At 44.9% G+C, this 14,417-nt stretch overlaps 1 protein-coding gene across 3 annotated transcripts in view; it reads right to left on the bottom strand.

Annotated features, from left to right (window-relative positions):
* Nucleotides 1-14,417, bottom strand: part of LOC134223016 (facilitated trehalose transporter Tret1-2 homolog) — a 113,450-nt gene that overhangs the window by 6,373 nt on the left and 92,660 nt on the right. The gene's annotated exons all lie outside the window — the stretch shown is intronic.

The raw sequence follows: 14,417 nt of genomic DNA, 5'->3' as shown, positions 1-14,417 counted from the left end.
CATAAATATCGGTGGAATACCATCAGGACCAGGGCCTTTAGATGCATCTAAGTTTTTTAAAGCGTTTAGAATATCGTTCACCATGATCTGATTAACACCGATATCCCTAGCGAATTCTGGGATAGGCGCAAAAAAATCTAGGTCGCGATCTTGTTCCGAAAAGGTGGTGTACACACTTAATTTATTTCGCCGAGGCCGGCAAAAAAAATTGCCGAGAATCCAACAGCTGAGATCTCAGTAAAAATCTCGGTGAAAGTTCAAATTACCGAATGGTCGTAAATTGACTGAAACCTCCAGCTGTCAAAATTTACCGATCTGTTCGGAAATGCTTTACCGATCTGTTCGGTACTTTTTACCGAACAACTCAGTAGATCATTGTACCGAAATTCAGTAAATCATTTGTTTGTTTATTTTCATTGTTCTCCGAATTAAATCAGTTTAAATGCATACACAAATATATCGAGTGTTAGTACGGATAAGTATAATTCAATTTATTTTGACATAAGTATCATACCACTAAAGATTAAGCACACGATTCATGAATGTTATCGATCGAGTTGGAAGACTAGGAAATGTGGTATTTCATTCCTTTTCTAAATAAAATTTATATTTGGAAGGATGCGCATTGTAGCTCTTCATTGCATGCAAATGGCGTCTCGCTTTCGAAGTTAGATGTAACGGAGAGACAACCTGAGATTGAATAAATAACCAACTGGTTCTTTAAATTCAAACACACATCATGCCTCGAACAACCAGCAACTGCCTCAATTAGGTGCGAACATGCTTCATGGATAATCTTGGTGGCTCCTCGCTTCCCTCGATAATATATCGGGAGATTTATAAATTCCCTAAAATAGTATAATAGTTATTTATTGATGATTGATGGTTTTAGGCAATAAATGAATTGCTTCTTATCGCAGTTTTTATATATTTAAGCGACTATTTATGTGTACTTACATTAAATATTTCAAATAAAATTAATTTGCTCTTTATTCAGACACGTGTGATGTTGAAAAACTAAATTCTAAAACTAAAAACTAAATTTTTGACAGATGAGCTTTACCGTCTGATTTCAAGTTTACCGATCGCGTATGCAAATTGTATTACCGAGTTATTGCAATCGGTGTTAAGTACCGATTCTCGTCGAGATTCAACGAGATTTCAGTAATAATAAAGTTTGCCGACCAAGTTCGTTATTTTATTTTACCGAAATGAAATTATGCTTTTAAGTGTGTATATTTCTTGGAAGAAATCTCCAAAAAGATTACAGATATCTTCCGAGCAATTACCGACGCGTTCGTCTAAATACATGGTTGACGGAAAATTGTCTGATTTTAATTTAGATTTTAGGTAATTGAAGAAGTTCTTTGGACATGACTTTATTTCGTTTTCTGTTTTCGTGTTGTGTTCTTCAAATGCTACATCAATTGCTAATTTTAATTGATCGCAGATGTTCAAATATTTTTCCAAATTTTCATTCGTCTTGTCTAGCTTGTAAGTTTTATGTAATTTTTGTTTGCGATTCTTTAAATTTTTTATTTGCCTATTGTACCAAATTGGATATTTTGAATTGACTCTCCGTCGTTTTCTTCTTTTTGGGACCTCGTCAATAATAATATCAAAAATAATGTTATAAAAGACATCAACGGAAGATTCAATATTACCTTCATTCTCTAAAATTTGCTTCCAGTTAAATCTACTTAGCTTATGTCTTATGTTGTCATAGTTTGCTTTGTTGTATTCAAGGACTTCTTCAAAGTCACAGTCGCTGGGTTTTTTATATTCATGAACGAACACAGAGTATTCGATTGCCGTGTGGAATGTTTCGTTTTTCCATAAGGGATTCAATGATTTAGTCACACAGAAATCTTCTTGAATATTGGTTAGTAGGAGATCAAGGTAACAGTTCTGTTGATTTTTAATGTGATTGATTTGGTTAAGTCCTAGGCTAGCAGTTCTGTCAAATATAAACATAAGTGTTTCATTTTCCCCAGCGACTGGAAGTAGAATTTGTTCGTTCTCTGAATCCGGAATAAAGTCAACGGTGCGTTGGTTAAAGTCTCCGTAAATATGTACTTTGACTTCAGGTGGAAGTCCTGATAAAATTTCTTCTGCAGTTTTTAAAAACTTTCGTAAGATGTTGTTTGCGCATGTTCCGGTGGGAAATACACAGAGGAGAAAACATGGGTTTCTCCTGCAATGTTAGATTTCACCCAAACATGCTCAAAGTTCTTATATTTTTTGTAGTTATTATTTCTGAATCAAAATTGCTAGAGATTGCGATTAGAACTCCACCGCCAGACTTTTTTTTGGATTCTAAGAGATCGCGATCGTCCCTGAATACGTTAAAGCTGCTTCCAAAAAGTTCTTCACTATTCACGCTTTCATCCCAGCTGGTTTCAGTTGCCAAAATAACCGAGAAGGACGAGCTTAAGATGTTAATATGAATTTCCTTCATTTTAGCTGGGCTTTTCATGCGATTGAAATTTTGACAGTAAATCAAAACTTCAGTGGCATTCTGTTTTGATGAAGAACTTGTTGGAAGCACGTTGGTTGTTAAAATATTTACCCCGTTGGTCGATAAGATAGTGCTATTTTCTTCAGCCGAAGAAGGCGTCCTTACTTGCGAAAATTTCCGGGGGAAGGAGAGTGCTACCTCGTTGTGCTCTCCCGTAGTTGCTGCAGGCGATGTGTCCGCTCGCTGGACAGGTATTGTCGGTATGACTGTAGATCAGCTGCAGCTTCTGCTGGCCCAATTCCGTATTCCTGATGTACTTGGATGAATATTTGATGTAGATGTTCTGGTGCAGTCGGCAGTCCTTCAGATGCAAGGAGCATCCTGATGCTCGTTGAGTCAATCCTCGACGCATACATTAGCAGACTGGTCCTTCATGTATGCCAAAAACAACCGGACAACCTTCATAATCCTCGGGTCACGTAGTCTGGCTTTAAGGAAACGGCCGTCTCCTTCGGTGGATTGCTGAGTCAGACGGACGATGGGTGGTCTCATCGGATCTAACTCAAATTGGCTGTCAGGATTCGGTAGTTGTGTTTCCTGTTGTTGTTGTTGTTGCTGATATATTTGGTGTTGTTGATGATTTTGTTCTTGTTGTTGTCGTAGATGCTGTTGTTGTTGTTGCTGGTGCTGTTGCTGAAGGCTTTGCAGATTTCCGATATTTGGTTCACTCTGTTGGTTGAGGATTGGTGGAGGTGTGGGTTTTGTTTTTTTGGCCGGGTTTATCGTTTCACCTTTTTTGAAATTGATGAACGATTTTGCAGCAGGAGCAGAGAGAGCTGCAATTGGATGGTCTGTAGATGCTGGGGGTCCGGAAAATTGATGCTTTGCCATTACGAGCAGCTGTTTGTCTGTAGATTTGTTGTTATTGTTGTTGTTTTTGCTGGTGTAGGAAGTTGTAACGTTGTTTTTGCTTCTTATTGGTGGAGCTTTTTGTTTATGATGTCTTTTTACTGTTAGTCGCCTTTTCATTCAGTGGATTATTGGTGAGGGTGTTTCTGGAGATTTCATGCTGCCGGTATTCTTCCAGTTTTTTCCAGTCTGGGCTCCAGCTGCATTTTTTCCTGGCAGAAAGCATTTCCAACCAGCTTTATTAAGGTGTCTAACACAACTTCCCTTTACTTGCGCCATTTTGCGCGTCGCTCAGCGAAAAGCTCTGCAATGGCATCACGCGAAATTTTCTGCCGGGCAGGAGATGGGTTTGGTTGGTGCTGTTTTACTTTGGTGTTGAGTGGAGATTGTGGATTGTGAGCCCCAGCAACTAAATTATTTTCAGTGGAGTTTTTGTCTTGGGATTCCTCTGCTAGTTCATCCGCCAAGTCTTGTTTGCGAGCGTTGAGATTTTGTCAGTACTGCAGTCAATATTGGAAATAGCAGCAGAAACTGACCTGACCTCCTCTAAAAGCTGCTCACTCAAAGAAATTAAGTGAGGGAAGTCTCCAGTTGTGCTTCGTTTTGCTACTGCTGATGTAATTTCAGTTATTGCCGCAGTCACAGCTGACTTGGTTAAAGTTACCAAGTCGCTCTTGACTGCATTCATGAGGTCCGGCAGCAAGTCTGTTGAGTGTTCTGCTTCCGTTGTTGTTGTTGTTGCTGTTGTTGTTGCAGCTGCTGCCGAATTGGCGGTCTTTTCCACAGTCGTACAGGTGAATGCTGAAGGTGTGTCAAGTAGGGCTGATAATTTATTTTTTATTTCCGTAGCACTATTTTTGCTGCTGTTGGCGACGTTAGAAATGTTTTGCTTAATAGTACCAAACATTTTTTCTACGCGTTCAAGCGTTTCGTCATGAGTAGCAGCTAAGCTTTCGTAGTTAGAAAGCAGTTTATGGTTTGCAGACAAAGTGCGCTCAATGTCTTCTTTGATATTAAAGAAGGATTCTGCTAAATGTTGCAGGTTTTGTTCAAAGGTGAACTTTTCCTGACAGTCTTGACATAGTGGGAGCATGAAAGTCCGCAATACTTCCTCGTGATTGCGCTGTACTCCTACGCATGCTGCGTGAAATGTACGTCTGCAACTGCCGTGACATCGCCAAAGAAAACGATTATCGTTTTGTGCACAGTTCACCATTCCACACTTCATTGTCACACGCGGGTACTTACTTACGAGAGAAAAAAAAAACGAACGCGGAGGTCGCGCGCGGTCAGTTAATAATATTTATAGAAAAAGTCAAGTTTGACGGACCACCGGCGCGAACCCGTCGTCGTAGTCGGTTCCATGGCGTTGGCTAAAACCTTGAGCTACAAGCCGCGCCTTGTACTGGATTACTTCGCCGTTCTGTTCCCGTTTCCCCATTTACAGCCAACTGCCTTTTTCGGGAAGGTCAACTTGGTCCCATGTGTCGTTGGAATTGATTGAGATCTGCTCCAACATCGCCTTTGTTCATTGTTTGCTCCGGGAACTGGACATTGTTTCTTTGAAACTCTTCAGTCCCTTCTGAACGGTCTAGCAATGCACGGTCCGGTGACTTACTTCGATTGATCCTTTCAGACCTTCGGATTGGCAGGTCATCTGGTTAATCTTTATTCGATAGCTCTTCATCCACTGGATCCTCCCATTCATCGTCGCCATGGGGTTGGACTTCGTCTGGTTCGATGGATTTATCGTGCACTTCAATGTTCGAAATGCTTGAAGGAATCATCAACTCTTCTTTTTTTAGCTTCTTCTAATGGTTGGCAGATATTTCGGAACTTGACATCGCGACTATTTTTCTGCTTCTTGGATCCTGCAGATACGTCAAGAAATATCTCCGTCCTCCAATGGTTTTCGTCCGCATCGGTCCACAGATATTGGTTGAGTGCGTGTTTTCTCTTGTTTCGGACAGCAGAACGATCGTGCGATCTGCCGAAATATTGTGTTCTGTATCGCGCGGCCGGTAATAAAGTTAATCAGTTCAGTGCGTGTTTTTTCGGATTTGCCATCGAGCAAGCGTTGTGCAGTGCGTGTTTTAGTCGTCGCGATGTAGTTAAGTTATCGAATTAGTCTTCGTATCGTAATTAGCCTTTTGTATCATCATGAATATGGCGTCGTTCAAAAGCAATAATTAGTCGCTTACCAAGGTGATTTCTAATATATTCCCCTCCTAACATACTATTACTTTCCAGTGCGCTCATGGAGATGCAGAGGATTCCTCGGTCTTTTGTAGCAATGAGTGTCGAAAAAATTTTCCTCCCCTTATACTTATTGACTGTGAGGACGTAGCCGGCATCGGCATTGGTCTTGAATTAAAGAAACTCCGAAGCATGTGCAGCGAGAACAGATTTCTAGTCTCGAGAAAACTATTCTATTGGTGAGCTGTCTCGGCCAATCACGACTAGCAACTACGATGGGTACAGTCAATCAAGCTAAGCTAAGCATCCGTCCACAGATATTGGTGTGAACGAAGTCCGTCACCGTCGAACTTTTGGAGTCAAACACTTTCTGAAACGGCTTTCGCTTCATTTTACTTTGAGCACATGTTTCACACACCTCCTTTCAACTGCATCCCTTCACGTGCACTCCTTGGGGCAGGTCCGCGAGCTTCATGATAGCATCACAATCTCTATTGCCAAACCACCGATGCCAAACATGAACGCACTCGCTGGCCGATGTCGCCAAAGATGCAGAATCCTTGTATTGATGGGACACGAACAAACCTCCTTCTAACTCAGCAACTGCACCCATCGTTCCATTTCCATTTCGAATGTTCTTCCAGTGGACCACCCGAAAGCCACAAATGGTCCGTGTATGGGTCACAAAATAAATTCCCCACTCATGGTTCGACGAGAACTGGTCCTAAAAAATATAAATAAATAAATGGCCGAGAGTACAAAGATGCGATCGACCAGATCAACCAAGTCCAGAATTTTTTATTAATCTTCATTAAGGACTTTCAGCCCTAGACTGGCTCGTCTCCGGTCCAGAAAAATGTATACGTGCATCGCTGAACATCCCAGCAAGTCCAATGAGCCGATAGGATCTCACTGAACACTTTTACTGGCTACTACAACAGGACTTTATGGTTCTTCAAACTGGCATGGAGTTCAAAACATGCGATCTACCCGATCAAGCAAGTCCTGAACGATGTATACGTTTAGCGCTAAACATCACAGCAGGTTCATTGAGCCGATACGATTTCATTATTTTCACAAGCTACAATAGGCCCTCCGTGATTCGATGTTCTTCGACTCGATATCGACTCGTGGAAGCAAATGATGCCATACTAACATTAATTTCTCGGTTACTCTGACGGTTCTTCCGAATAATTTTCCAAGCAACTTCTATTTCACATCTAGATGTATGCTTGAGTCAATGGTCATGCCATTAGCATCTCATAGAGGATAGATCTTTCCAATGATCCAACTTATGAATGGTGCATGATATGATGTCCCAGTAGGTTCATTGAGTTGATATGACTTCAATCATTATTGTTACAGACTTTTTGGGTTCACTGGATACCATGTCCTGAATACCATGACGATTGAGCTACTTGACGATCCAAAACATCAGCATTTCACTTCCTTAGTCGCTGATGCCAAAATATGCATCAAAAAGGTCGTCAGCCTGAACTGGGAGAATCAATGGATGATATCCAACCTTACGCACAAAAGGGAGATCGAGGAAACAAAAAAAACACTAAATATAAAATCTCTTGGTAGCCATATGGAGCCAGATGGGTACCAAATTCGACATAGACACATGTATCAAGAAAGCAAGGACTGCCTAGGGCCTTTGCGACCTAAAAAAATATTGGGAAAACAGACAGATAAGTGAATGAATTCAAATCCGAATGTTTAACTCTAACGTGAAATCTGTGCATTATGCACTAGCGAAACATGGTGTGTATCAGTAGAAATAACTCAACGGCTGCAGGTGTTCATAAACAGATGCCCGCGGTACATAATTCGTACCTGGTGGCCATCGTCGTTGTCACCACAGGCCGATATTGCCCTAATCTGGAAAAGTGACGTAACAGCCATTTTACAACATGCATGTTTTCCATTTTTCTGTTAAAGAGCTCGATGAGTAGTACTCGTTAACACCATTTTTGGAAAATGGCGTATACGTCACTTTTTCAGATTACGGCTGGATAGCACTGGCTGTTTTGCCTAATTTTCCTCTAAAATCGCATATTTTCTTGATTTCGAGTGGTTGCGGCATAAAAGCGGAAACGAAATATGTAAACAAACATTAGACTGAAACCCAGCGGGACATCACAGCAGAGGCAAATAAAAGAAGTCGACCAAAATCTAACCAGGCAACAGGTTACAGCCTGTTAAAGCTGTAGATCAGCGGTTCTCAACCTGGGGTACATGTACCCCTGTGGGTACCTTTGCTGGTCCCAGGGGGTACCTCGAACAAAAGGGCATAATGGCGGATGTATCATAATTATTATTCAATATTATTGATAAATTTCAGACAATTGGGTATTTTTTATATTTCAAAACTTTGTCTTGTACAAAATATGTATGGCGATCAATAAATTGAAGCCAATTGAATTCTTCCGTTCACTGCTGGTGTCTGAAGGGCTGCGGGAAAAAAGACCAACAGAATAAAACGTCAAATGAACAAATTTTAAACATCTTTAACTTGATCGAAACAAAATAATGGATGATATGTTAAGAATATGCTTCTGAACTAAAATCTGAAGGTTCTGAAGTCACAATTTGAAGGCATGAAGGCTTTTTTTTAAAGTCAGTTGCTCGTGCAACAACGAGGTTTCTTAGCCTCTTTCTACGCTTCTCAAAAGCCTACTTGCGAACAGCTCGGAAACCTCCTTTGAAGACATCCTTTCAAAAGGCTCGGAACTCTCCTTTTCAGAGGCTTGGACGCCTTTTTTCGAGGGGCTCGCACCCCTTCTATCAAGAGGCTCGAAGGACTCTTTTCAAGAGGCTCGGAATCCTCCTTTTAAGAGGCTTGGAAGCTTCCGTTCAAGTGACTTGAAACTCTCCTTTCAAGAGGCCCGGAAACCTCCTTTCAAGAGGCCAGGAAGCCTCCTTTCAAGAGGCCCGGAAGCCTCCTTTCAAGAGGCCCGAAAGCCACCTTTCCAGAGGCCCGGAAGCCCCCATTCAAGAGGCCCGGAAGCCACCTTTCCAGAGGCCCGGAAGCCTCTTTTCAAGAGGCTCGGAAGCCTCCTTTCAAGATACCCGGAAGCCTTTTTCAAGAGGCCCGAAAGCCTCCTTTCAAGAGGCCCGGAAGCCTCCTTTCAAGAGGCCCGGAAGCCTCCTTTCAAGAGGCCCGGAAGCCTCCTTTCAAGAGGCCCGGAAGCCTCCTTTCAAGAGGCCCGGAAGCCTCCTTTCAAGAGGCCGGAAGCCTCCTTTCAAGAGGCCTGAAGCCTTCGAGAGGCCGGAAGCCTCCTTTCAAGAGGCTCAGGAAGCCTCCTTTCAAGAGACCGGAAGCCTTTTCAGGAGGCTCTGAGCCTCCTGAAAGAGGCTCAGAGCCTCCTTTCAAGAGACCAGGCCTTGAGCCTCCTTTCAAGAGGCCCGGAAGCCTCTTTCAAGAGGCTCAGTCCTCCTTGAAAGGAGGCTTTCAAGACGCTTGGCCTCCTTGAAAGGAGGCCTGGCCTCCATTCAAAGGAGGCTCAGAGCCTCCTTGAAAGGAGGCCTGGCCTTTTGAAAGAGGCCGGAAGCCTTTTTCAAAGGAGGCTCAGGCCTCCAGAAAGGAGGCCTTTTCAAGAGGCCTTGAGCCTCCTTGAAAGGAGGCCCGGGCCTGTTTTCAAGAGGCTCAGGCCTCCTTGAAAGGAGGCCTGGCCTTTGAAAGGAGCCTGGCCTCTTGAAAGGAGGCTCTGGCCTCTTGAAAGGAGGCCTGGCCTTTGAAAGGAGGCCTGGCCTTTGAAAGGAGGCTCTGGCCTCTTGAAAGGAGGCTTCCAGGGCCTCTGAAAGGAGGCCTGGCCTCTTGAAAGGAGGCTTCCGGGCCTTGAAAGGAGGCCTGGCCTCTTGAAAGGAGGCTTCTGGGCCTCTTGAAAGGAGGCTGGGCCTGAAAGGAGGCCTGGGCCTCTGAAAGGAGGCCTGGGCCTCTTGAAAGGAGGCTTCAGGCCTCTTGAAAGGAGGCTTCTGGCCTCTTGAAAGGAGGCTTCTGGCCTCTTGAAAGGAGGCCTGGCCTCTTGAAAGGAGGCTTCCGGGCCTCTTGAAAGGAGGCTTCCAGGCCTCTTGAAAGGAGGCTTCCGGGCCTCTTGAAAGGAGGCCTGGCCTCTTGAAAGGAGGCTGGGGCCTCTTGAAAGGAGGCTTCGGGCCTCTTGAAAGGAGGCTTCCAGGCCTCTTGAAAGGAGGCTTCCTGGCCTCTTGAAAGGAGGCTTCCGGGCCTCTTGAAAGGAGGCTTCCTGGCCTCTCTTGAAAGGAGGCTTCCGGGGCTCTTGAAAGGAGGCTTCCGGGCCTCTTGAAAGGAGGCTTCCGGGCCTCTTGAAAGGAGGCCTGGGTCTCTTGAAAGGAGGCTTCCGGGCGTCTTGAAAGGAGGCTTCCGGGGCATCTTGAAAGGAGGCTTCCGGGCCTTTTGAAAGGAGGCCTGGGTCTCTTTAAAGGAGGCTTCCGAGCCTTTTGAATGGAGGCTTCCGGGCCTCTTGAAAGGAGGCTTCCGGGCGTCTTGAAAAAAGCTTCCTGGTCTCTTGAAAGGAGACTTCCGAGCCTCTTGAAAAGAGGCTTCCGGGCCTCTTGAAAGGAGGCTTCCGGGCGTCTTGAAAAAGGCTTCCGGGTCTCTTGAAAGGAGGCTTCCGAGCCTCTTGAAAGGAGGCTTCCGGGCCTCTTGAAAAAGGCTTCCGGGTCTCTTGAAAGGAGGCTTCCGGGCCTCTTGAAAGGAGGCTTCAGGGCCTCTTGAAAGGAGGCTTCAGGCCTCTTGAAAAGGAGGCTTGGCCTCTTGAAAGGAGGCTTCCTGGGCCTCTTGAAAGGAGGCTTGGGCCTCTTGAAAGGAGGCTGGGCCTCTTGAAAGGAGGCTTCCTGGCCTCTTGAAAGGAGGCCTGGCCTCTTGAAAGGAGGCCTGGGCCTCTTGAAAGGAGGCTTCCGGGCCTCTTGAAAGGAGGCCTGGCCTCTTGAAAGGAGGCTTCGGGCCCTCTTGAAAGGAGGCTTCCGGGCCTCTTGAAAGGGAGGCTTCCGGGCCTCTTGAAAGGAGGCTTCCGGCCTCTTGAAAGGAGGCTTCCTGGCCTCTTGAAAGGAGGCTTCGGGCCTCTTGAAAGGAGGGCTTCAGGCCTCTTGAAAGGAGGCTTCCGGGCCTCTTGAAAGGAGGCTTCGGGCCTCTTGAAAAGAGGCTTCCAGCCCTCTTGAAAAGAGGCTTCCGGGCCTCTTGAAAGGAGGCTTCCGGGCCTCTTGAAAGGAGGCTTCGGGCCTCTTGAAAGGAGGCTTCGGGCCTCTTGAAAGGAGGCTTCGGGCCTCTTGAAAGGAGGCTTCCGGGCCTCTTGAAAGGAGGCTTCCGGGCCTCTTGAAAGGAGGCTTCCGAGTCCATCGAAAGGAGGCTTTTGGGCCTCTTGAAGGGAGGCTTAAGGGCCTCTTGAAGGAGGCTTCTGGGCCTCTTGAAAGGAGGCCTGGGGCCTCTTGAAAGGAGGCTTCTGGGCCTCTTGAAAGGAGGCTTCGGGCCTCTTGAAAGGAGGGCTTCGGGCCTCTTGAAAGGAGGCTTCCGGGCCTCTTGAAAGGAGGCTTCCGGCCTCTTGAAAGGAGGCTTCCGGGCCTCTTGAAAGGAGGCTTCCGGGCCTCTTGAAAGGAGGCTTCCGGGCCTCTTGAAAGGAGGCTTCCGGGCCTCTTGAAAGGAGGCTTCGGGCCTCTTGAAAGGAGGCTTCCGGGCCTCTTGAAAGGAGGCTTCGGGCCTCTTGAAAGGAGGCTTCCGGGCCTCTTGAAAGGAGGCCTGGGCCTCTTGAAAGGAGGCTTCGGGCCTCTTGAAAGGAGGCTTCCGGGCCTCTTGAAAGGAGGCTTGGGCCTCTTGAAAGGAGGCTTCTGGGCCTCTTGAAAGGAGGCTTCGGGCCTCTTGAAAGGAGGCTTCGGGCCTCTTGAAAGGAGGCTTCCGGGCCTCTTGAAAGGAGGCTTCCGGGCCTCTTGAAAGGAGGCTTGGGCCTCTTGAAAGGAGGCTTCCGGGCCTCTTGAAAGGAGGCTTCCGGGCCTCTTGAAAGGAGGCTTCCGGGCCTCTTGAAAGGAGGCCTGGGCCTCTTGAAAGGAGGCTTCCGGGCCTCTTGAAAGGAGGCTTCGGGCCTCTTGAAAGGAGGCTTCCGGGCCTCTTGAAAGGAGGCTTCCGGGCCTCTTGAAAGGAGGCTTCCGGGCCTCTTGAAAGGAGGCTTCCGGGCCTCTTGAAAGGAGGCTTCCGGGCCTCTTGAAAGGAGGCTTCCGGGCCTCTTGAAAGGAGGCTTGGGCCTCTTGAAAGGAGGCTTCCGGGCCTCTTGAAAGGAGGCTTCGGGCCTCTTGAAAGGAGGCTTCCGGGCCTCTTGAAAGGAGGCTGGGCCTCTTGAAAGGAGGCTTGGGGCCTCTTGAAAGGAGGCTTCCGGGCCTCTTGAAAGGAGGCTTCCGGGCCTCTTGAAAGGAGGCTTCCGGGCCTCTTGAAAGGAGGCTTCCGGGCCTCTTGAAAGGAGGCTTCCGGGCCTCTTGAAGGAGGCCTGGGCCTCTTGAAAGGAGGCTTCCGAGCCTCTTGAAAGGCTTGAAAGGAGGCTTCCGGGCCTCTTGAAAGGAGGCTTCCGGGCCTCTTGAAAGGAGGCTTCCGGGTCTCTTGAAAGTAGGCTTCCGGGCCTCTTGAAAGGAGGCTTCCGAGCCTTTCAAGAGGCTCGGAAGCCTCCTTTAAAGAGGCTCTGAAGCCTCCTTTCAAGAGGCTCGGAAGCCTCCTTTCAAGAGGCCCGAAACCCTCCTTTCAAGAGGCCCGGAAGCCTACTTTCAAGAGACCCAGAAGCCTCCTCTCAAGAGGCCCAGAAGTCTCCTCTCAGGAGGCCCGGAAGCCTCCTTTCAAGAGGCCCGGAAGCCTACTTTCAAGAGACCCAGAAGCCTCCTCTCAAGAGGCCCAGAAGCCTCCTCTCAAGAGGCGCGGAAGCCTTTTTTCAAGAGGCCAGGAAGCCTTATTTCAAGAGGCCCGGAAGCCTTCTTTCAAGAGGCCCAAAAGCCTCCGTTCAAGAGGCTCGAAAGCCTCCTTTCAAGAGGCCCGAAAGCCCTCAATAGACATAAAAGTGCTGTAGGAAGCTACGTTTCTCTTTCCAAGCAGCTCATAAGTCTCCTTTTAAAAGGCCTCCTTTCAAGTGGTTCGGAACCTTCCTTTCCTACAAGTAAATGTATAAATTACATTTGTTTTGGAAATTTTCACGGAATAATGAAAATTTGAGCCAACTTCATAGAGTGCCATATATTCCGTTAGTTTTAAGGTCTATTATCCATATTTCTTGTAAGTTACGTTTATGTTCATTCACATTAAAAAATAGGGGGTACCTCAATCAATGCAAAAGCTCCAAGGGGTACCTCTCAAGAAAAAGGTTGAGAACCGCTGCTGTAGATTTATTTCAGATTATTTGGATATAGAGACAAAGAAGTCATTCTGTTGAAGGATCTTGACTCCATTTCACTTAATTCAATCAAACTACTGACTAAGAGACTGAACTTTAAAAAAATAACGACTCCTTTTGAATAAACCCTTTCTGCAATTTGAACTGATTGATTTTTTTAAATGTTTGCCAGCCATCTAGATGTAATGATAAACAACCTATCATTTGAACAATGGCTACACAAAATAAGAATATAAAACCTTCATTATCACAACAATTCAACAACAGGGCGGCATGCGACCTACTTAATCAATACCCATTTGACACATTAATACGTGTCAGATTGATAGGTTCTAATGATAATTGAAAGAAGCAATTACCTCGAACGGAATCATTTTCGGAATTTCTTTAAAATGACTTATATGGAAGAAATGAACTACCCTACTAAATAACTAAAAACTAAATAAACAAAATTGAGTAAATGGGATCGAAGTAGTCCCATGTTAAAAAAGTACCCAACGGAAAATTTATTTATCCAACTGGAGGTTTAATTCACTCAATTTTGAGTTCAGGCAATAAACTCAAAGTTGGCTTCCCGTATTGAACTGGCGTCGTTAGATTGTATCGCTCTTTTGTTTTTTACAACAGAAGTAAGAGTAGATGAATGAGAAGAGAAAAAATAACTCAAAAGTAATTTTAAAAACACTCAACACTGGGTACTTTTGTTCTTCCGTGTACAATTGTTTGCTGATGCTGAACATATTTATGTAATCAAGGCATACGTGATGAGTTCCAATATGCAAAATACTGGATGCTAAATTTCTCCAGGAAATTTATTATGATTTCCTCCGGAAAACTCTTCTTAAATTTGCGAAGAAAATTATTTTCCCAAGGGAAATTCTCATGAAAGTCAAACGAAAATTGGTATGAATCTCCAATGATTTTTTTTCTGAATTTCAAAAAGACATCCTTCTAAACTTTCCCCGGAAAATGTTCTGAATTTCCAAAGTTATTTATTCTGGTTGAATACTAAAGGTTGCATTGAAAGGAAACTCTTATAAATTTCCAATGGAAATTATGCAAAGTAAATTCTTTTTAATTTTAAAAGAATATTCTTCTGAATTTCTAAAGGAAATTTTTCCATATTGTAAAAATATGTAAATTAGGGCGTATCGAGAAATTTATAATACCTATCCGCGTAAAAAGCGACCTCAGGGCCAGCAATATTGCCGCTAAAACCTAAAAGATACTTGAAAATTAGGCATACCCTGTTCTTATTCAGAATTAAATTCGCTAGTTGAATGGTAACAAATTATTTTTTAATTTGACGGTTTTATTTTCGCGGTTTTAAAACTATTAAAACTTCTTTTCCCAGATTTTTTTTAAATCATCGGTAAAGGTAATTATATATAGTCTTCCTCTGTCATTGGATTGTAATCATTAATAATCGTCCTCTTTAACCCATCCAATCCCGGCCAAACACCGTCAGACTG

This window comes from Armigeres subalbatus, chromosome 1, assembly GCF_024139115.2.
Source record: "Armigeres subalbatus isolate Guangzhou_Male chromosome 1, GZ_Asu_2, whole genome shotgun sequence".
In the NCBI taxonomy this organism is placed as follows: domain Eukaryota; kingdom Metazoa; phylum Arthropoda; class Insecta; order Diptera; family Culicidae; genus Armigeres; species Armigeres subalbatus.
This window is presented reverse-complemented; position numbering and strand designations above follow the sequence as displayed.